The sequence below is a fragment of the Lissotriton vulgaris genome, chromosome 1_1, assembly GCF_964263255.1.
Source record: "Lissotriton vulgaris chromosome 1_1, aLisVul1.2, whole genome shotgun sequence".
NCBI lineage: Eukaryota > Metazoa > Chordata > Amphibia > Caudata > Salamandridae > Lissotriton > Lissotriton vulgaris.
This window is the reverse complement of record NC_141685.1, coordinates 482,791,913-482,814,200: the sequence shown is the minus strand read 5'-3', so window position 1 is coordinate 482,814,200 and position 22,288 is coordinate 482,791,913. Positions and strand designations below refer to the sequence as shown.

At 46.1% G+C, this 22,288-nt stretch overlaps 1 protein-coding gene across 1 annotated transcript in view; it reads right to left on the bottom strand.

The window, feature by feature from the left end:
* LRRC7 (leucine rich repeat containing 7) overlaps positions 1–22,288 on the bottom strand; it is a 1,701,172-nt gene that overhangs the window by 605,942 nt on the left and 1,072,942 nt on the right. The gene's annotated exons all lie outside the window — the stretch shown is intronic.

Genomic DNA, 22,288 nt, shown 5'->3' with positions numbered 1-22,288 from the left:
TAGACAACCCAATCTGGAAACTGCAAAAATGTTTCACAAATCCTTCAAAGGAAGAGAAATTCAAAATACACATATGGCTCTGGAGGAGTGTACATCCACTACCCCTGTTTACATTATATTTACACAAAATCTTTGTTTAAGAAATGTGTGTAGTAATATGTGGTGCAGCTAATGAAGAGTATAGACCCAAACCTTTACCATAATAAGTATGGATAATGTGGAGAAGAAACCTCATGGATGCGACCAAATGGGACAGTAGTCTAGTATCTACTGGGCCCCAGCTTCAAATCATTGGTGTCAAAGTCCTTGATGTGAACATCTGTGTTATAAAATTCAATTGTAAATGTGATTTATAGTATTAGAGTTTTGTCTGGAAATTGAGGTTGGGCTGTGGTTGCATTTTTTCAGTTGGCGCCTAAACTATGGAGCACAGTCAAGCATTTGAATATTATAAGAACAACCATTAATAATTGCTATATTTATAAGATAGCCTTTTATCCAGTTTCTTTATCAGAATGTGCTGCAAGTCACATGATTTTGCTCTTTACATTTCAAGATTTTCTTGGAGGAAGCTCCCCAAACAAGCCCTTGAAAGAGTTGAAACTGTTCGCAATTTCAACTCCGCCATCTTTACTTTTCACTAGCCAACACTGAGGGCATCATTAGGATGGCGCGCAGACTTTGTCTGCCCGCCATCCGCCGGGAAAAGGGACCGCCTGCTATATGTGCGGGGGCCCCGTGAGTGACATTAGGATGTGTCCGCCACACTGGCAGGCGCATCCTGCATTTTCAACATTGCAGCGGGCGGTGCTTTCAGCACCACCCGCCGCAATGCCCAACATGCATGTCGTGCATGTGCATGCACACCATGACAGGCACCGCATAGTGCCTGACATGTTGTGCATGCACATGTAGTGTCCCCCCCACCCACCCCACATCTTGGGGGCCCGCAACGGGCCCCCAACCTCGAAATCCCCATGCCTTTCCATGGCAGCAATGCTGCCATGGAAATGCTCCCACCGCAATACTAATATGGCGAGGGAAATGGGTGGCGGGCGGGCTAGGATGTAGGGCGAATCTCCACCGCCATGCGGACGTTGGCGATCAGCCCTACATTCTAGAGGGCGCCTGAGTGTATTGGTTATATATTTCAAGGGTCGCAGAGGCGCAGCTCCATTTTCTGACCTTAAGCTGACTTTCTTAACCTATTTCCAGGATGGCAGACTCTAAAGAAACCTACTTTGCTGTTAGTCTGATAATCAACGGGTTTTCGTAGGCACTGTATTTTACACTATATACTGCAGCTTTAAAACATCAGGAGCAAAGAAAGAGGTAGCGACTAAATAGATTCTTTAAGATAACTGCAGGAAGGAAGATGGGAAATGTAGTTGGGTGTGCCTGCTTCATATGGTCTTGAATACCTATTTAGCCAAGCCTCTTCATATATTGTAATTATAATATAGAAGCTAAGAAGGAGGTGACAAATGCAGATTGTATTGTAGATGTAAGAACCATGGGAAATATTGCTGCGCCTATTCGGGCATGCATGCCCGCACTCACATGTATGAGAAAGCTGTAATCATAGGGTTACTGCAAAGACAGAGCTTATAACTGCAGATTATGGTGCTGTAGGCAGAAACATCAGTAGAGAAGCATGATATACAGACATACACATTAGTTTAGAATGTAACTGTGTTAGTGAGAATACAGTCATTGCAAAAACAGATATGGAGATGGAAGGCCTGATTTAGAATTTGACAGATGGGTATTTGTTAGAAATGGGGGTCTCTAGTTGGCAGTGGTTGGCATCCTGTCCAAGTAGGGACCTCTCCTAGTCCGGATAAGGGGGTTACATAATTAGATAACCTCTGCTCACCCCCTTGGTAGCTTGGCACGAGCAGACAGGCTTATCTCAGAGGCAATGTGTGAAGTATTTGTAGCCAAACACACAGTAACACAGTGGAAAAACTACAAATGGACACCACATCATTTGCATAAAATAAGTTATCTTTATCAAAATCAAAACAAGACCAAAATGACAAAAATCCAACATACATTTATTAAAATATCACTTTGTAAAGGCTTTAGCAATTCTGTTCATAGAAAACTATGAATGTGTGTGTGTTTTCACAAAGTATCTTAGGATGAGTGAGAATGCACCAGACAAACAACCGCGATGTGTCAGTTCTGCTGCACGCAGGAGAAGTGTTGCATTGAATCTGGACTGTAAGGGGAAGTGATGCCTCGAATTCCAGCCTGCTCTGGTCTGCGGGTGTCGAACTTGGTGCATAGGTGCAATGCATGGGAAGATTCAGGCGCTGTGAGTCAATGAGGTGGCAATCCAGACACTGCGCTGATTTCTGCAGCCGCAGAGATGTGATGCATCAATTCTTCTAGGTGCACAGCAGGGCTTGCGTTGGAGTCAGAGGTTGAGTTTTAACCATCGGAAACTTGGTGCTGGGGACTCAGGTTGCAGCGATTTCTCGGACTGTATGCAGGCGCTTTTTTTGGGCACACAGCACTTTGTGATGGTAAAAACAGCACTGAAAAGGTGATGCTTGGATTTTCACTAGGAGAAACAGCAAAACAACCTCCAGGGGTCCAGAACTGGAATTGCCACCACAAAGTAGGTCAGAACTTGCAGCAGTGGAGTTCAAGTATGCTGTAGATGAAGTATTTGCGTCCCTGAGACTTCTTAACAGGGGCAAGCTCTACGTCAGGCCCTTTGAGAATCTTCTCAAGCGGAATATAGAGCAGAGTCCTCTCTAGCAGAAGCAGCAAATTCAGGCAAACCCAGTAAAGCAACCTAGCAAAGCAGCACACAGCAGTCAGTACTCCTTCTCAGAGCTCTTCAGCTCTTGACAGAAGTTCCTCTTGATCCAGAAGTGTTCTGAAGTTCTGGGGTCATAGCCCTACTTCTTATACTACGATTAGCTTTTGAAGTCAGCACATCTCAAAGGAAAGTCTCTCTGGCTCACCAGAACCAGTTCTGTCCTGCTCTGGCCAGGCACACTACAGGAGATGGAGACAGCATTGTGAAAGGCAGCCACAGCCTATTCAGGTGTAAGTGACAACTCCTTCCATCACTTTAGCCCAGGAAGACTCATCAGGATATGCAGGAAACACCTCAGCACCCCTTTGTGTGACTGTCTAGAGTGAATGCACAAACCAGCCGCTGTCAGCTACAAACCATACATCGATTCCACAGGCAGGCAGAGGCAAATGGTGATTAAACAAGAAAATGTACACTTTCTAAAAGTGGCATTTTCAAACACACAACAATGTACTTTTACATTCTGAGTTCAGGGAACCTAAACTCCAAATCTCTATCACTTCCCAATTGAAAGTTACACTTGTAAGATGTTACAAGGCAGCTCCAATGATAACCTATGGGAGAGATGGCCTTTCAGTAGTGCACAACCAAAAGTATTTCACTATCAGTACATGGAAAAACACACCGCTATTATATTTCATATCGGTACCCTGGTATAGGTCTAGGGAACATCATACACTTTCCCTACATCATCTTCCTGTCATTTCCTATGAACGAGCCTTATAAGGACATAACTCCAAATAAGGACAGACTGCCTTGTATGGACATAACGCCTTTTAAGGACTGTAGCCTTTTTTTGGACTAAACCTTTCACCTAGTTCCATGCCAAGGGTAGGTTTTTCCCAATCAATATTGCTAAGACGTCATCCTTAGCACATATGAATAATTTATGAGTACACTCTACAGGAGGTCCACTTAACCTCTCCCATTGACGCACAAGGTTTAATCCCCAACGTCATCCTCATACTGAACAATGGGGAACATACGCACAAAGACTGTATAAATACAGCACCTCTCGCTATCAGTAAGCAGGAGGGAACCGAGACTTCAAGGCCAACACATTGACCAGAGATGTTGCGGCTCTGGCATGCCATCGCTCCAGTTGACAGTGGTCTGACGATCCCTTGCGGGATGCCCAGCTCAAGTCCAGGATGAAGTCCCACACTCTCACTATTCAGGTATGGGGGTTCGACTAACGCCTAGTGGGATTCTTAGCTCTTAGGATTTTTTGCACCTACTTACATACTAGGTACACCTAGGTACATCTAGACAGGCATCTTAGGAGTATGCACTTTTATTTTATAAATGCATTTCATATTCATGTATGTGTTCATGACTATTGTAAAATGGTAGAACAATACTTTTTCTTTTTATTCACTGTACTTCTGGTTCTATATCTCTGCTACTGTGTTACAGTTGTAGCAGCGCACTTATTTTACATGAGAAGAACAAGGGTTCCAAGAATTTCTTATTGTAAACACCCTCGACTTTTTCATGAGTGACTGGGTGAAAAGTAGTATATAGTTTCCACGAGTCTGAGGTTCTTATGGTCTGAAGTTGCAAAAAATAATCTCTCTGATACCTGTAGATTCTATTAGCACTGCAAGCTAACTGATGCAAAAACATAGCATATTCGGTGGGGCTATACAGAGTCAGTTTGCCACCAAGCCTACAGTATATGTTATTCGTAAACAGAGTAGGTCCAGCATGAAAGGGTACTATAGGAACTACACTACACTACACCCATGGTGTAGGAAATTTTGGACTGTTCAGGTCCTTAATCCTGGCTATTCGAAGACAGGATGTCTGTTGCACAGCATCATTTAAAAGGATAATCTGCTGTGGAAGGAGGCATACTTTAAGTAGTGCCTCTGTACCCTGGACTTGCCGGGTCCTTGAACCCCAAATCGATTTTGAGTCAATTTCACCTTTCCATAGGTTGGAACCTTGTTCAGACAATTAGGCCAAAAAGGAAGCAGAGTAAATGTGCTTGGTGTTGTCAAAATAATTTTAAGTGCCGATTTTGGTGCAAACTTATGATAAAATAAGGCTGGGTCTGTGGTATTAAACCCTGAAAAATATGCAAATTTTGGTGCAAACATTTGTGAACTACTTTTGTTGGTTTGGGGCAATGTTCCCACTGATTGTACTCAAATGCATTCCTAGGTGAAATGGATTTGTGCAGGAAATGATGACCAAAATGTTGATACCAGTACAATATGTCATAATCTGAAGAACCCTCTAACATTCCATTATTAGAAAATGCAACTGTTTTCGTTAAATCAGACAACATTTTATTTACTATTTCAGTGTCCCAATCATCAGAAAATGTACTGGAGGTAATGAAATCACTTAATAATATTTTAAATACATGATTCATTTTTAAAAATTCGGTTGGTCCGAATATGTTGAAATCAATCTTGTCCCATACTATACCATCGGGTACAGGACCAGCTGTGATGTTAATTGATGACAAGTCTCTTTGTTCACAACGTGATGATGGATGTGTCTTCAGTAGGATATTGACATTTTGAGCTGTAGACCCTTGTTGAAGAAAGTGTCCATTGATAAGCATACTAAAAAGCCAATACTAAGTCTAGCCAGAAAAGAAAAAACAATATCCCAGAAAAAACCCTGAGTTCAATCCAAGGTGATACCAGGTATGTCTTTTGAAGAAAGAGGAGAAAGTTCTTTCATTCTTGCTTGAATGGTGTTCTGGCTGGCATCGTTTCTGGCTCACATCGAAAACGTATCAGAGTTAATGAAATAGCCAGAAGCAGTTCGATCAATTGTTGGATTTGCATTGGGATTGGTTGAAATGTTATTTTCCTCTCGACGAGGCATGTTGATGTAGCCGTCTGTATTTGGTCTAATTGCAACTTGTGAACTGTTCTGATTTCCATTTTGAATTTGAATGTCCGGTTCAAGTGGAACAAGTTCCATAGCATTGTTGCTTAGTCCTTCATTCCTTACAGGTGGCTCTTCAAACGTGATGAGTCTTTCTGTTTGAACTTCTTGGATTGTAGCTAGAGGAGGACGTCTGCTACAGGGGAGTCCACTAGGCCACACTAGTACATAGTGTGGTTTGATTAGGTCGATTGTGACAAATCTTTTCTCCTTTTGTCCGGCAAGAGGCGGGAGTAGCACAGTTCTTGTTCCTTGTACTGCAAGGACTGGTACAGGTTTTCTGTACGAAGGTCCAAGTTCCAGTATTTCACTGTCAAGACTATCAGGACATGTAAAACACTGCCACACGTCCTACCTTTCACATATACTGAACCCTACCCATGAGGGTACCTTGGGCCTATCATGGAGGTGAGGTACATGTAAGAAAAAGAAAGGTTAGGACCTGGCAAGGGGTTGCACTTGCTAGATCAACATGGCAGTAAAAAACTGATTGCACTGACTCTTCATTGACAGGTCTGAGAAACATTTACAAGGCTACTCGTGTGGGTGGCACAACCTGTGCTGCAGGCCCACTAGTAGTTTACAGGCACTGGACAAACACAGTGCACTTTACTAGATGGTTACTAGTAAATCAAATATATGCCAATCAGGATAACCAATCAGAATCACAATTTACACAGCGAGCATATGCACTTTCGCACTGATTAGCAGTGATAAAGTGCCCAGAGTCTTAAATTCAATAAAATCAGGATGAGAAAAGTAAGAGGCAAAAGACAAAAAGTTTGTTCATCAACCTGAAAAATGGGACAGGTCCAACAGTACTGCCACAAATGTGACGGATATCTTGTCTGCCTTATTACATTTGAATGCACTTGTAATAAGGTGGGGGGATATCTCTCACATTTGTGATGGAGTACCCATTCACAAAACTCTAAATCGGGCCCTAAGTAATATTTATGAACTTTTAGCATGTATGGAAATGAGCGACATAGGTGAGCATAGTGGCTGATGCCTGCAACTTATATATTAGCTATGGACCTGTGCGTATATCAACAATACACAAGCATAGTTACAGATTTGGACATATTTACCTACACTAGACAGTGGTAACTTTAAAGTGCTAGGAGAAAAGACAGTTGCCAAGACTACCCAAGGTCTCTGAAGACACAGGAAGTAGAAAGATGCCATATCTGATGAATTTGATGATCTTTATGTACATTAAATACTGCTGTATGTTATTGCACAGTACAAAAATGATGTGCACAGAGGTAAAAAGAAAGCAAATCATATATGGAGTTGGGCATATGCATATATTGCAAATCTTACTAGCCCTTGCCCAAAATCAACTAAAACATTAAGGGAACTGTTTACAAAGGTAAATTTGGTCTTAAACATAAGTTAAGTATCAAATGTGCCTTTAATATGCCAGCCAGGAGTTCAGAAACGGATTACTGGCATATTGAAATGTTTTTAGGAATGAAGCCACAAACGTACATTTCTGTGCATTTAAAAACTACTCTGTCACCTTTTTGCCATTCCAGGTCTCCCTTTACTGGGGAAAATGATTTCTACAGGAGAAAAGCGCTTGCACAAAGGTTTCCATTCTCCATGCGATGACTTTTGTGCAATGGAGAATATTGAAAAGAAGGAAAAGGTGACATTTTAAAAAGCCATGTGACATTCCCAGATGTACTGTAGGAAAACTGTACCAGGTCCCGTTTTATAGGCATTCTTCTGGGAATGCTTATAAATTGAAAGTACGCTCAAACAGACAGTATACATCTCCACCTGTAAATTTCTAGTGTTTGTGTGCAAATACAGCCTTGGATGGTGAGGGGGTGTTACTTGTCCTAGGTGTGATATTGTGTAGCTTGCACTAAATATATGAACACACACATGAATGCAGATGATCTTCACAATGTCCACTAAGGTGACCATCAGTTGGTTTATTCTTTGTCTGTTAGAAACTGGGTCTTTTAGTTGGCAGAGGTTTGTACCCTGTCCAAGTAGGGACTACAATCCTAGTAAGGGTAAGTTAGATACACACTTTAAATTAACCTGTGTTCTCCCTCTGGTAGCTTGGAACAGAGCTGGCAGGATTAACTTAAGAGGCAATGTTAAAGTATTTGTGCAACATACACACACACACACACACATTCACACATACACAGTAACACAATGAAAACACCACAAAAAAATCCACAAAGGTTTAGAAAGATAGAAAATATGTGTCTGAGTAAAACAAGACCACAATTACAAAACTCCAATTACTAGAAGTCAAGATATTAATTTTTAATGGTTAAATGCAAAAATAATGCTTAGAAGTCACTATCAATCAAAAGGTTACTTGAGGTAGCAAGGGACCGCCACAAATCCAAATCCAAAGATCAGGTTGACTGTTAGACCTGGCATCATTGGCTTGAGTCTCTCCTCCATTTTTTCTGTTTGCCTCCACTGTTTTACGATGTTTTGCTGGATAATGCTTTGGGCACTGTGCCACTGCTGATCAGTGCCACGGTGCAAGTGCTCCCTATGTTAAATTGCGGTATCGATTGAATTCCATGTTTGGTTTATTTGGTTTACTGTCAGTCCCTAGTCTAGTGCACCAGGAGTGCCAGGGCTTGTAAATACAAATGCCGCTCGTGGGCTTGCAGCACATGTTGTGCCACCCACAAGAGCGGCCTCGTAAAAGAATGTCTACGGGTCTGCCATTGCTAGACCCACGTGCAGTCTGGTACTGTCACGCTGACTACGCAAGTACACCTATTTGACGGTCCCTAAACCTTCCCTTAACTTCATGTTAGTCACCCCTATGATAGGCCCACGGGCAGGGTGCATTGTAAGTATAAGGTAGGACACGCCTGACCAAGTTGGCATGTCCTAATAGTGAATTACAGCCATATTCGTGTTTCACTATTGCGAGGTAACCTGCTCTCCATTAGTTAGAATGGGCCGCCAGGATTAATAATGCTATGATCCTAGCTGGCTCGGGGAGCATGGTGCAATGTCGAGTTTGGTATCCCTGAACGCGGGGTTTAATTACGCTTCCGTTTGGGTGGATGGTTTTTGGACTCTGGGTTTGAAAATAGCACTTTTAGAAAGTGTCTATTTTCTTGTCTAACCATTTCGGGTTTCTGCTGGTCTTGTGTGTGCGTGACAGGAGCTGGGCGGCTCCAGAGGTCTGAATGAGTCAGTGTGGGATGAGTGGGACATTTGCGTTGAGAGTAGGGGAAGAGTAGTTGCTGATAGCCTGCCCTGCCTGATACAATGCTGGCTCCACCTCCTGCCAAGCGGCTGATGGCTCCGTGCCTGCCATGGACGATCCTAGCTCCACCTCCTACCAGGAGGCCGATAGCTCTGCTCCTGCCAGTGACAATGCTGGCTCCACCTCCTGCTGGGCGTCTGAGGACCCAGCCCTGCTCAGTGAATAGGCCAGGTGCCTCTGCCTGGCTCCACCCACAACAGGCCCAGGATGTTGGGAAATCCCCCGGCATGGACAAAGGGATCAAAGCCAAACAGGGGTATAAGAGAAGGACCCCTGAACCAAGACTTTAGATCACTTCTGACAAGGAACCCTGAAACCAAGGACAAGAAGCCTGCTGATCCAAGGACTTGCCTACTCCTTCTGCCAGTGTGCTGTTTGCTGGGGGGAATCCTGCAGGGCTTCTTTATTTTTGCCAAGGAACCAGGAGAGAGGAACTGTGTGTGTACTCTCACGCTTTGCTAAGAAAATCTCCAAGGACTGGAAGAGTGCCAGTCTCCTGTTGAAGTCACAGGGCTAAAGGACTTCATCTGCTAAAAGTGCTATTTGCTGGAACCTGTGAATCCAGCACCTCTGAAAGAAACCAGCAATCTCGACGCCGACGGACGTCGCTGAATCCAGCTCGACACCATTAGTAACGGCTCAAGTGTCCCGCTTCCTCGACGCTGGCCGCCGGGCCTGATCAACGCCAGCAGCAACGCCAGTGAATAGTGAGTTCGGCTCCAGCTCCAAGGGACCTCGTGTCTGCCCCGCTGCTGATCGCATCGACTTCGTGCCCCCCTCGACCCCGTGAGTGCTGCTCACTCTTGCAACAGCATCATCGACATCGACGACTACTGAGGCCTGATCAACACCAAAGACGCGACGCCGGATTGCTCGACGCCGCTGATCATCGTGTGCTTCACTTTCCTAAAGGTACTGTGTTGTTGGGGGGTCCGTGTGACTCCGGGCTCGACGTAGCGCTCCTCGCGGTCGACGCCGAACCTTTGGATTAACTTTGCCTCGACGTCGTGTAACTCCTGTGTGGGTTACATTGTTGCTAAGAACTGTGTTTCCAAGAAGAAGAGTTGCTTTTGATACTAAAGACTTTGTGCTAAGAAGAAACTACGCTTGAACTATTATTGTTCCATCCAAGAGTATTTATTGAGACTGTGGTCTATTTGTGTCGTTGTTTGGTCTTGTGATAAGCCTTATATAAAAATCCTTATTTTTATAATACTACTATGTCGTGTCCATTTGTAGTGTACTCACTTTATTACTGTATGTGGTCATACATTCTTAACACACAGCCTCTGAGATAAGCCTGTCTGCTCTGCCAAGCTACCAAGGGGGTGAGCAGGGGTTATCAAAGGGTGTGATCCCCTTGCCCTGACTAGAAAAGGTGTGTTCCTATTTGTCAGAAGTGCATACCTCTGCCAACTAGAGGCGGCCGGTTCTAACATTGGACGCAGCGGTGAGGATTTGAACCTTGCATTTATGACCCTTGTGCAGTGATTAGTGTGCGCTACATTGTGAAAGCAGACCATAGCGTAGCCACAATCTACTTGGTAGGATCCTATTTTTGTTCTCCGCTTTTCTAAAGCTTGATTTTTTTTTTAACACTGCCAGTCTTGACCATGAGTGACACCGGAGTCACTGCCCCTGTTGTTGTTGTGGAGGAATTTGACAGAGCAAAGATAAACGACTACGGCTTAAAGGAGCTGAAATCCTTTTGCAAGCAGTTGAAAGTGCCTACCTAAGGCATCTCAAGAAAAGAGGAATATCTCAAAGCATTGCAGGCCTGGTTAGAAGCCAGAGATCCCACTGATCCGGTGGTGGTACCGCCAGTGGAAGGGGATGAGGAGGTGCCAGTGAATGGAGCCGTGTCCTCTCCCGGTAGCAGTGTTTCCTCCAAAGGTCTTTCCCCTGAAGAAAGAGAAGAAAGGGTGAAAGAGCGAGAATACAACATGGAAATGGCAAGGCTTAAGATAAATGGGCAGTTGGAGTTAGAAAATGCAAGAGGTAGGAGAGAAGCTGATTTGGAGACCAAAAGGTTGGATTTTGAAAGAGAGAAGTTAGCTTTGGAGCGTGATACCAAGTTGAGGGAATTGGACATCCAAGCTAAGAAGTTAGAATTGAATCCTTCTGGTGGCAGCATCCCATCTGGGCCTGCAGAAAGTAGGTTTTATTTTCCCAAAGATGTGATAAAAGATTATCATATGAACGAAGATATTGGTCAATGGTTTAAAGCATATGAGTTAGCATTGTTGGCCCACCGGGTCCCTGAGAAGGATTGGGGAGCGGGGTTGTGGAGTCGCTTTGTGAATGAGGGAAGAGATACCCTGTTAGACATGCCTGTTGAGGATAGGATGTCGTATGCTCATATGAAAGATGCTTTAATGTTGCGGTATGGCCTAACCCCCGAGAAGTACAGACAAGCTTTTAGAGAATGTAAGAAGTTGCCTGGTACGACGTGCGTTGAATATGTGTCTTATTTTTGCAGAGCCATGGATGGTTGGGTAAAGGGCGGCAAAGTGGAAAAGTTATGAAGCTCTTTATGATTTGTTTGCTTGGGAGCATTTGTCTAATAACTGTTTTCCAGAGCTGCGCCAGCACCTTATTGATAGCAAGATATCTAACCCTAGAAAACTTGCTGAGGAGGCGGACCGCTGGGTCAGTACCAGGGTCCACAAGGGCCCAGTGGGAGATTCAGCCAAAGGTGGGCAGGGTCCCCAGCAGAAGAGTGGGGGGGACAAGGGTAAACAGAAGGAGTCCCCGAAAGGGCCCTAAAGTAATCCCCAAGGGAACCAAGGGAAAGGTTCCCAGCCTCCCCCTGAGAAGAAGCCAGGGGCCCCGACGGGTAAACCTGTTCATAAGGGCCCCCTGACCTGCTACGTTTGTGGGCAGGTGGGACACCGGTATTATGACCCCCAGTGTCCCATGAAGAATTCAAATTCACCGCCGCGTGCACACCCCCGTCAGTTGGCGAGTGTAGCCCTGGGAGGGGAGGAGATGGTTGTCCCTGGTGGGAGGGTATTGCAAACAAAACAGGTAATGGACCGAATGTGGATCAATGTCACACAATCACCCCAGTCAAAAGATCTGGGCCCAAATCCATCGTTTTTTTGCACTCCACACCACCCTGGGTTAGACAATGGCGATATGCAAATCAGCTCTGACCCTGTGCCCCATGGGCACCCACAGAAATGTCCCTGGTCTCGCTAGGAGACATGCAAATGGTCCCTCCACCCCCTCTGCCTAGTAACATTAGTAAATATAGGCAGTGGGTGACCATTAATGGCCATAGAGTGGAATCTCTCAGAGACACCGGAGCGAGTGTGACAGCTGTCAAGTGTCACTTGGTGTCCAGAGAGCAGGTGGTTCCCCACGCATTCTACCCCGTGATAGCTGCCGACAACTCCCAGAAAGAGTGTGAGGTAGCTCAAGTTTCCTTTGAATGGGGGGGGAGTTTCAGGTACTCTTCAGGTTGCTGTGAGGCCCGCCATGCCTGTCGATTGTCTCCTGGGCAATGATTTGGAAGACTCCCCTTGGGCTAAGGTGGAGAGGGAGATGCATTTGAGAATGTTGGGTGTGCCAGAGTGGGTGTGTGTAACCACTCGATCCATGACAGCTAGTAAGGGTGTTGATGTGGTCCCGGAGCCTGAAAGTACAGCCCAGGACCCAGCTGTGAAGAGAAGAGGCAGGAGGCGCGGGAAACCGGCCCCCGTAGTTCCCGTGGTCCAGGAGGAGGTAGACCCTGAGGGGGATGCCCTGGAGCCAACAGGGGAACAAATTGCTGAACTGGGAGACCTGCCCGAGCTGACCCATTGGCAGCAGGATGGTGGTCCCTCCAGGGAAGAATTTTGTGCCGAACCGAAAGTGTGCCCTACTCTTGTGGGTATGAGGCAGCAGGCCTCCGCCCAAACCTCAGGTGATTAGTCAGGGTCGCATTTTGTGTACTGGGAGAACGACCTCCTGTATAGCAAGCCTAAGGCTGCTGAGCCTGGGTCAGCCCGTGTGCTGGTGGTACCCCAGCGCTTTAGAGCCTTCCTACTGGGTTTGGCTCATGACGTTCCGTTAGCTGGACATCTGGGGCAGGACAAGACCTATGACAGGCTTGTCACCCATTTTTATTGGCCTCAGATGCGAAGGGATGTAGACATCCATTGTAAGACTTGTCACACTTGCCAGGCAAGTGGGAAAAGCAGAAGGAAGCAGAAGGCTCCCCTCCAACCTTTTCCAGTGGTCAGTACCCCCTTTGACCGGGTGGGGATTGACATGGTTGGGCCCCTGGACCCCAAGACAGCCCTGGGCAACAGGTTCATCCTGGTCTTGGTGGACCATGCCACACGGTACCCGGAAGCCATCCCTCTCCGAACAGTGACGGCCTCCGTGGTGGGACGGGCACGGATGGGTGTTTTCTCCCGAATGGGGTTCCCCAGAGAGGTGGTGTCAGACCGAGGCACCAACTTCATTTCCAATTACATGAAGTCTCTGTGGAAGGACTGTGGGGTAACCTACAAGTTTACCACTCCTTACCACCCTCAAGGTAACGGGCTGGTTGAGAGATTCAACCGGACCCTTAAAGGCATGATCATGGGTCTTGAAGAACCAATGAGACAGAAATGGGACGTCCTCTTGCCATGCCTGTTGTTTGCTTACCGTGAGGTGCCGCAGAAGTCTCTAGCGTTCAGCCCCTTTGAGCTTTTGTATGGTCACCCGGTAAGAGGGCCTTTGAGTCTGGTCAAAGAAGGCTGGGAGCAATCTCCCAGGAAACCTCCCCAGGATGTATACAGTTACATGCTGGCCTTTAGGAACCAGACTCAGCGCTTCAGAGATCTTGCTCAGGCAAATCTGGAGGCCAGCCAGGAGGAGATGAAGCGTTGGTACGACCGGAATGCCTCTCTGGTAGAGCTTCAGCCTGGTCAGGAAGTTTGGGTCATGTCACCTTTGGAACCTTGTGCGCTCAAGGACAGGTGGACTGGACCGTTTAAGGTTGTGGAGAAGAAGAGCGATGTCACCTACTTGGTGGACTTGAAATCTCCCAGGAACCCCTTGAGGGTCCTGCATGTCAACCGTTTGAAGCTCCACTTAGAAAGGTCCGAAGTGGGCATGCTCCTAGCCACGGATGCTGGAATGGAGGAGGAGAGTGAGCCTCTTCCTGACCTCCTGTGTGCTAAAGAGCAAGATGGGTCGGTGGATGGTGTTGTCCTCTCTGACACACTGACCCTTGAGCAGAAGCAGGATTGTCGCCAACTGTTGATACAATTCCCTGATCTGTTTTCCTTGGTTCCGGGTGTCACGCATTGGTGTGTCCATGATGTTGGCACCGGAGACAGCCCTCCTGTGAAGCACAAGGCTTACAGGGTGACTGACAAGGTCAGAGCATACATTAAGGGGGATGTCTCCAAAATGTTTGCCTTAGGGGTGGTTGAGTCCTCTAGCAGTCCTTGGGCCAGCCCAGTGGTCTTGGTCCCGAAGGCTGCAGCGCCTGGTGCTTCACCTGAACTTCGGTTCTGCGTGGATTACCGAGGACTCAATTCAGTCACAAAGACTGACGCGCACCCCATCCCCAGAGCTGATGAGCTCATAGATCGGTTGGGGGCTGCCCGGTACCTTAGCACGTTTGATCTGACGTCTGGGTACTGGCAGATCGCCTTAACCGATGGGGCAAAGGAGAGGTCCGCATTCTCCACACCAGATGGGCTCTACCAATTGCGGGTGATGCCCTTTAGGATGAAGAATGCCCCTGCCACCTTCCAGAGGTTGGTCAACCAGGTCGTGGCTGGACTGGAGGATTTCAGTGCCGCCTACCTGGACGACATTGCAGTGTTCAGCGCCAGCTGGGAGGAACACTTGCGCCACCTTCAGGAAGTGTTGTTGGCCCTGCGCAGAGCAGGCCTCACAATCAAAGCCAGTAAGTGCCAGATTGGGCAGGGTTCTGTGGTGTACTTGGGGCACAAAGTAGGGAGCGGCAAGGTTGCCCCCCTGCAACCCAAGATTGATACCATCCTGGCTTGGGCGCTGCCCAAAACCCAAACTCAGGTGAGAGCCTTCTTAGGTCTCACGGGTTACTACAGAGGGGTGTCAAGGATTACGGTAACATTGTGCACCCCTTGACTTCGCTGACTTCCAGGAAGCAGCCACGAAATGTGATCTGGACTGATGCCTGTCAAACGGCCTTTGACACCCTGAAAACTGCAATGTGCACAGCACCTATACTCCAGGCACCCGACTTTTCTAAAGAATTTATTGTCCAGACGGACGCTTCAGAGCATGGCGTGGGGGCTGTTCTAGCTCAGGTGAATGAAGAGGGCCGAGACTTGCCTGTAGTCTTCATCAGCCGGAGGTTACTTCCCAGGGAAACGAGGTTGAGTGCGATAGAGCGAGAAGCATTTGCTGTGGTCTGGGCGCTGAAGAAGCTAAGACCCTACCTGTTTGGGACTCACTTCCGGGTTCAGACAGACCACAGGCCCCTCAGATGGTTGATGCAAATGAGGGGTGAGAATCCAAAACTGTTGAGGTGGTCCATTTCCCTACAGGGGATGGACTTCATGGTGAAACACCGCCCTGGTACAGATCACGCCAATGCTGATGGTCTGTCCAGATTTTTCCGCCTTAGTGATGAGGACTCCCTAGGTCAAGGGTAGTTCTCCCCACATTTCAGCTGGAGGGGACACGTGTTAGACCTGGCATCATTGGCTTGAGTCTCTCTCCATTTTTTCTGTTTGCCTCCACTGTTTTACGATGTTTTGCTGGATAATGCTTTGGGCACTGTGCCACTGCTGATCAGAGCCACGGTGCAAGTGTCCCTATGTTAAATTGCGGTATCAATTGAATTCCATGTTTGGTTTATTTGGTTTACTGTCAGTCCCTAGTCTAGTGCACCAGGAGTGCCAGGGCTTGTAAATACAAATGCCGCTCGTGGGCTTGCAGCACATGTTGTGCCACCCACAAGAGCGGCCTCGTAAAAGAATGTCTACGGGTCTGCCATTGCTAGACCCACGTGCAGTCTGGTACTGTCACGCTGACTGCGCAAGTACACCTACTTGACGGTCCCTAAACCGCCCCTTAACTTCATGTTGGTCACCCCTATGGTAGGCCCACGGGCAGGGTGCATTGTAAGTATAAGGTAGGACACGGCTGGCCAAGTTGGCATGTCCTAATAGTGAATTACAGCCATATTCGTGTTTCACTATTGCGAGGTAACCTGCTCTCCATTAGTTAGAATGGGCCGCCAGGATTATTAATGCTATGATCCTAGCTGGCTCGGGGAGCATGGTGCAATGTCGAGTTTGGTATCCCTGAACTCGGGGTTTAATTACGCATCCGTTTGGGTGGATGGTTTTTGGACTCTGGGTTTGAAAATAGCACTTTTAGAAAGTGTCTATTTTCTTGTCTAACCATTTCTGGTTTCTGCTGGTCTTGTGTGTGCGTGACAGGAGCTGGGTGGCTCCAGAGGTCTGAATGAGTCAGTGTGGGATGAGTGGGACATTTGCGTTGAGAGTAGGGAAAGAGTAGTTGCTGATAGCCTGCCCTGCCTGATACAATGCTGGCTCCACTTCCTGCCATGCGGCTGATGGCTCCATGCCAGCCATGGACGATCCTAGCCCCACCTCCTACCAGGAGGCCGATAGCTCTGCTCCTGCCAGTGACAATGCTGGCTCCACCTCCTGCTGGGCGTCTGAGGACCCAGCCCTGCTCAGTGAATAGGCCAGGTGCCTCTGCCTGGCTCCACCCACAACAGGCCCAGGATGTTGGGAAATCCCCCGGCATGGACAAAGGGATCAAAGCCAAAAAGGGGTATAAGAGAAGGACCCCTGAACCAAGACTTTAGATCAGTTCTGACAAGGAACCCTGAAACCAAGGACAAGAAGCCTGCTGATCCAAGGACTTGCCTACCCCTTCTGCCAGTGTGCTGTTTGCTGGGGGGAATCCTGCAGTGCTTCTTTATTTTTGCCAAGGAACCAGGAGAGAGGAACTGTGTGTGTACTCTCATGCTTTGCTAAGGAAATCTCCAAGGACTGGAAGAATGCCAGTCTCCTGTTGAAGTCACAGGGCTAAAGGACTTCATCTGCTAAAAGTGCTATTTGCTGGAACCTGTGAATCCAGCACCTCTGAAAGAAACCAGCAATCTCGAAGTCGACGGACGTCGCCGAATCCAGCTCGACACCGTGAGTAACGGCTCAAGTGTCCCGCTTCCTCGACGCCGGCCGCCGGGCCTGATCGACGCCAGCAGCAACGCCAGTGAGTAGTGAGTTCGGCTCCAGCTCCAAGGGACCTCATGTCTGCCCCGCTGCTGATCGCATCGACTTCGTGCCCCCTCGACGCCGTGAGCGCTGCTCACTCTTGCAACAGCATCATCGACATTGACGACTACTGAGGCCTGATCAACACCGAAGACGCGACGCCGGATTGCTCGACGCCGCTGATCATCGTGTGCTTCACTTTCCTAAAGGTACTGTGTTGTTGGGGGGTCCGTGTGACTCCGGGCTCGACGTAGCGCTCCTCGCGGTCGACACCGAACCTTTGGATTAACTTTGCCTCGACGTCGTGTAACTCCCGTGTGGGTTACATTGTTGCTAAGAACTGTGTTTCCAAGAAGAAGAGTTGCTTTTGATACTAAAGACTTTGTGCTAAGAAGAAACTACGCTTGAACTATTATTTTTCCTTCCAAGAGTATTTATTGAGACTGTGGTCTATTTTTGTCGTTGTTTGGTCTTGTGCTAAGCCTTATATAAAAATCCTTATTTTTATAATACTACTGTGTCGTGTCCATTTGTAGTGTACTCACTTTATTACTGTATGTGGTCATAAATGCTTAACACACAGCCTCTGAGATAAGCCTGTCTGCTCTGCCAAGCTACCAAGGGGGTGAGCAGGGGTTATCAAAGGGTGTGATCCCCTTGCCCTGACTCGAAAAGGTGTATCCCTATTTGTCAGAAGTGCATACCTCTGCCAACTAGAGACGGCCGGTTCTAACACTGACCATGATGTAGGGCAAACTGACTATGAGACTCATGCACGTCCCACTGAAAAATTAGCTTGGATGGAGCAAGTGGCAACATCGAAAGCAACGCATTGGCTTCAATTAACGCAGGGGTTACCACCCCGTCGTTGATCTCCATAGAGGTGAAAGCACTGCGCCATCGTCGAGCCACAAAGAGTGTCATCATTAGGCTGCGCAGGATTTAGAAGCGCTGTAGTTGAACAGCCTCTATGTTGGCATCAAAGGGCGATGTGTAGATACCGACCAGCGCAGTGGCGACGATACATCGGTTTTGTAGTGCAGAACCCACTTGTGAGGCTCAGGACTGGAGGGGGCCTCTCAGGCAAGGGTAGGAATCCCAGATGGCAGAGACCAGCAGCACCAACAAGATTGCAGGAAGTCTTTTGTGTCCCTGAGATTTCAGAAAACAGGAGGCAAGCCAGCAAGCCTTTGGAGTCATTTTGTGTTCAAGTGAGATGGGTGCATTTCTTGTCCTCAGCAGGGTAGAGACCAGCGGGCAGCAGGGAAGCTCATAAAAGCAGTGAAGCAGTTCCCCGGAGCAGTCAGTCAAGGCAAAGTGGCAATCCTAACAGCACAGCAGTCTTTATCCACCATAGTTCTTCCCAGTTCCAGTACTGATATGGTAGGGCCAGAGTCCCAGTTCTTATACCCAAAAGTGCCTTTGGTGAAGGGGGTGACTTCAAAGCAACTCTCTGAAGTGCACAAGGATCCCTTTCAAGCCAGCCCTGTCTGCTTTGTATGTGAACAGGACACTACCTATTGAAATGCAAATGCCAGCCCCTTCCATTGCTCCCTGCCCAAGAAGACCCATCAGAATGCAGATGAGCCTCACCTTCCTGTGGCTGTCTAGAGGAATACACAAAGTGTAACTCTCACCCAGTCTAGACATGTATTGGAGACAGGCTACAGGCACACAGAGCAAAGTTTAGAGCAGAGAAATGTCTTCTTTCTAAAAGTGTATTTCTAAAATAGTATTGTCAAATTCAACTTTACCAGTAAGGAGGATTCATCATTACCATTCCAAAGAAATGAAACATGACTTAGCCACTCGATTAGAGCTTGCAAGTCTTTTGAGCAATTCCCAGTGCTAGCCTATGAGAGGAGTAGGCCTCACAGTATTGATTGTTTTTAGCTGTTTGTCACTACTCACTAGCAGTTCATGTAAAACTTAAAAGTACGTCCTACCTCTTAGTTACACAACACCCTGCACATTGGGCTACCTAGGGCATACCTTATGGGTGAGACATCTGTAATAAAAGGGGATATTAAGGCTTCTGAAGTGGTTTTAAATGCCAAGTCAAAGTGGCGTAAATTACATACTTGGATCTTGCAATGGCAGCCTGAGACAGGCTTGAAAGGCTAGTTGTGTGGGTGGCACAACCACTGCTGCAGGCTCACTAGTGGCATTTAGATTACAGGCTCTGGGCATATGGTATACAACTTTACAAGGGCCTTATGCGTAAACTAAATATGCCAATCAGGTATTCACCAATGTCACCATGTTTTAGGGGAAAAGCACATGCACTGAAGTAAAGTTCTCAGATTCCTAAGGCCAACAAACAGATGTGGGGGTAAGTAGGCAAAAAGCTGGGGGAAGATTACCCTAAGCATGACAGGTCAAAAAGTATCTCCCTGTGTGCCCCCATAAAAAAAACTTCTTGTGACACCACTATTTGGAAGTGTTGCAGTGGGATTACTGGTGCATTATGCAACACCACCAGCATAAGACAATATTTTAACCTCTTCATATTGTGACTGTCTGAGCCTTGAGAAAATAATGATTAGTGAAGATTGAGGGCCTACCTTTTCTCGAATTGTCCAAAGTTTGGGGACAAAGACTAGTTATTAGAGACCACACTCTCAACATGCCACCTACATCACAACTCATTGCTAACATATGTGCTACTGTAAACAAAACACTGGAGAACTGATTTAAATAGATCACAACATGATTAGAACACAAATCTAATGGAAAATTACATGAGATACTTGTCCGCATAAAGCAACCATAAATTAAAGACTCTTTTATCTATCGGCGTTGTTCAGAAATTGCATCCTGCCTGACAGTGTTGATTCTCTTTGTACTGCAGGCATAATACCAATGACATATGTATTGAAGAACGAAAGACATCAAGCATGTTTTTTCAGAACTGACGGCTCCACTTTAATTAACTACCTTCATAATTAATGTGCTTTCCTCTTTAAAGCACGGGCTCCACGTTGATCAAGTATGGTCTCCTATTGATACTCAAGAATTGAGTGGTTGAAGTGATTGTAAAAAGCATGGCATGCAAGGTCAAGTGATACATACATATGTCCCTAATTGAGAAGGATTCACAGTGATTTCATATATAACATGGCCTTCGGCAGATTTAAAAAAAAATGAATTGTATTCTCTGCATTCAAGGGAAAAGCAAAACATATTTTTATGATAACCAGAAGTGCATTATAGTAAAACTGATTTTGGTGTGCCATTGTGTTTGACAAAACTATAATGATTCCATCTATCACTGCATTCACGATAGAACAAATTATTAATTCGATTCCTACTATAAAGAATAATTGCATATAAATGAGACGCCTTTCACATGATTAGGACTTTCCAGCACATGTACTTTTCCATGCAACCATTGCTAGTCAAAAGATTAATTTTGCCTGCATTTGCTTAATGTGTATTCCCTGCCAGATGCCTGATGCATATGTTAGCTTCGAGTCAGTGGCATACTGAAACTTGATGGGGTTCCCCTGCAAAGTAATTGGAGGCACCCCCATGCTCCAGAGCCAATCATGAGCTCTCAGGCCATGCAGAGTGCCAGAGGGGTAGGGTGGACAAATTTACGAAAGCAGAAACTGGGAAAGGCCTGACATAGAAATAGGACTAAAGGGTGACAGGGCATATAAGAAATGTGTATATATATCTATATTCATATATAGATCCATCTATAATTATATATTCACTGAAAAAACACAGGTTTCAGGGACGTTATAGTTAGCTGGACATTTCACTCTTACACAACCATAGAAATTCCACCGTTATAGTTAGCTCAGCTAATGATGTCACATACTACATCATTCATAGCATGGTCATTGACATCACTGATGACATCTCAAATGACATAAATGATGACATCACTGATGACATCATCCAGTGACTGTGTGTTTCTGTAAAGTTTACATAAGTTTTACATACATGCCAGTGTCTTACTGAATATATGGGTTAGTGACTAAGCTGTGTGAATGTCTGTATCTGTCTGTCTGTCTGTCTGTTGTTGTGTAAGCTGGTACATGGGTTGGTCCGTAGCTACATGAGTGTCTATATGGGTTATTTATTGTTTACCTGAGAATTTGTATGGGTCCCTGAGTGTGTGTGTGGGTGGGTTGGAGGTAAGTGACTCTGTGCATAGATGTGTGAGTAGTTGATTCACTGGGTGGAAACGTCTCTATGTGTGGGTGAGTGTGTGTATGAGTGTGTTGGTGAGTGAATGGATGTCTTAGTGGTACATGTGCAAGTAACTACGTATGTAAAAGTCAGTATATGTGAGTGATAATGTGGTGTATATAAATAACTATATGTGAGAGTGAGTGATTGTGAGAATGGCTGTATGGATGAGTGTGCACTTGTATCAGTGATTATATAATAGAGTAAGTATGCATTACTATCTGTATGAATTAGTGAGGTGGTGTGTGTTTAACTGTATAGGTGAGTAAAAGAGAATGTGATTACTTCTTTACATAACTGACTAGGTGTGTGAATAACTCCATGAATGAGTGGCGGTGTGTGAGTGTCTGAATAGGTGTATGAGTGCATATGAAAGTGTTGTATTCAACAGAGATTGCATGTTTAAGTGATTGTATGGGTAAATGAGTGGATGTGTATGTAGACCTAGGAATCAGTGAGAGCATGTGTAGTAACTGTATTGAGGCGCAAACAACATATGGTTGCTTTAGGAAACCCCTCACCCATCTTCCTAGTAGGTGGCATGCTTTATCATCATACGTGATAAAAATGCCTCTAGGAAATGCCTTTGTAAATGTTTTAATAGAAGGGTTCCAGGACATAGGTAAAAACAGAATCGGGGTACGCAAGAGGTTAAATTGTGCCTTTTTATCCTTAGAAAGTGTAGGTCTACTAGTTTCAACCTTCAGGTGTGTTCAATAGGTTTTCTTCAGGACCAAATCTATGTGTGTGGCCAAAAAAGGGTTTAGAAGGCCACTGCGGTGTAGGTTATCAGCACACACCCTAAAGTGCGCTGTGAGCATAGTGGGATCTTGTTACTTACAGATCCTGTACAATTAA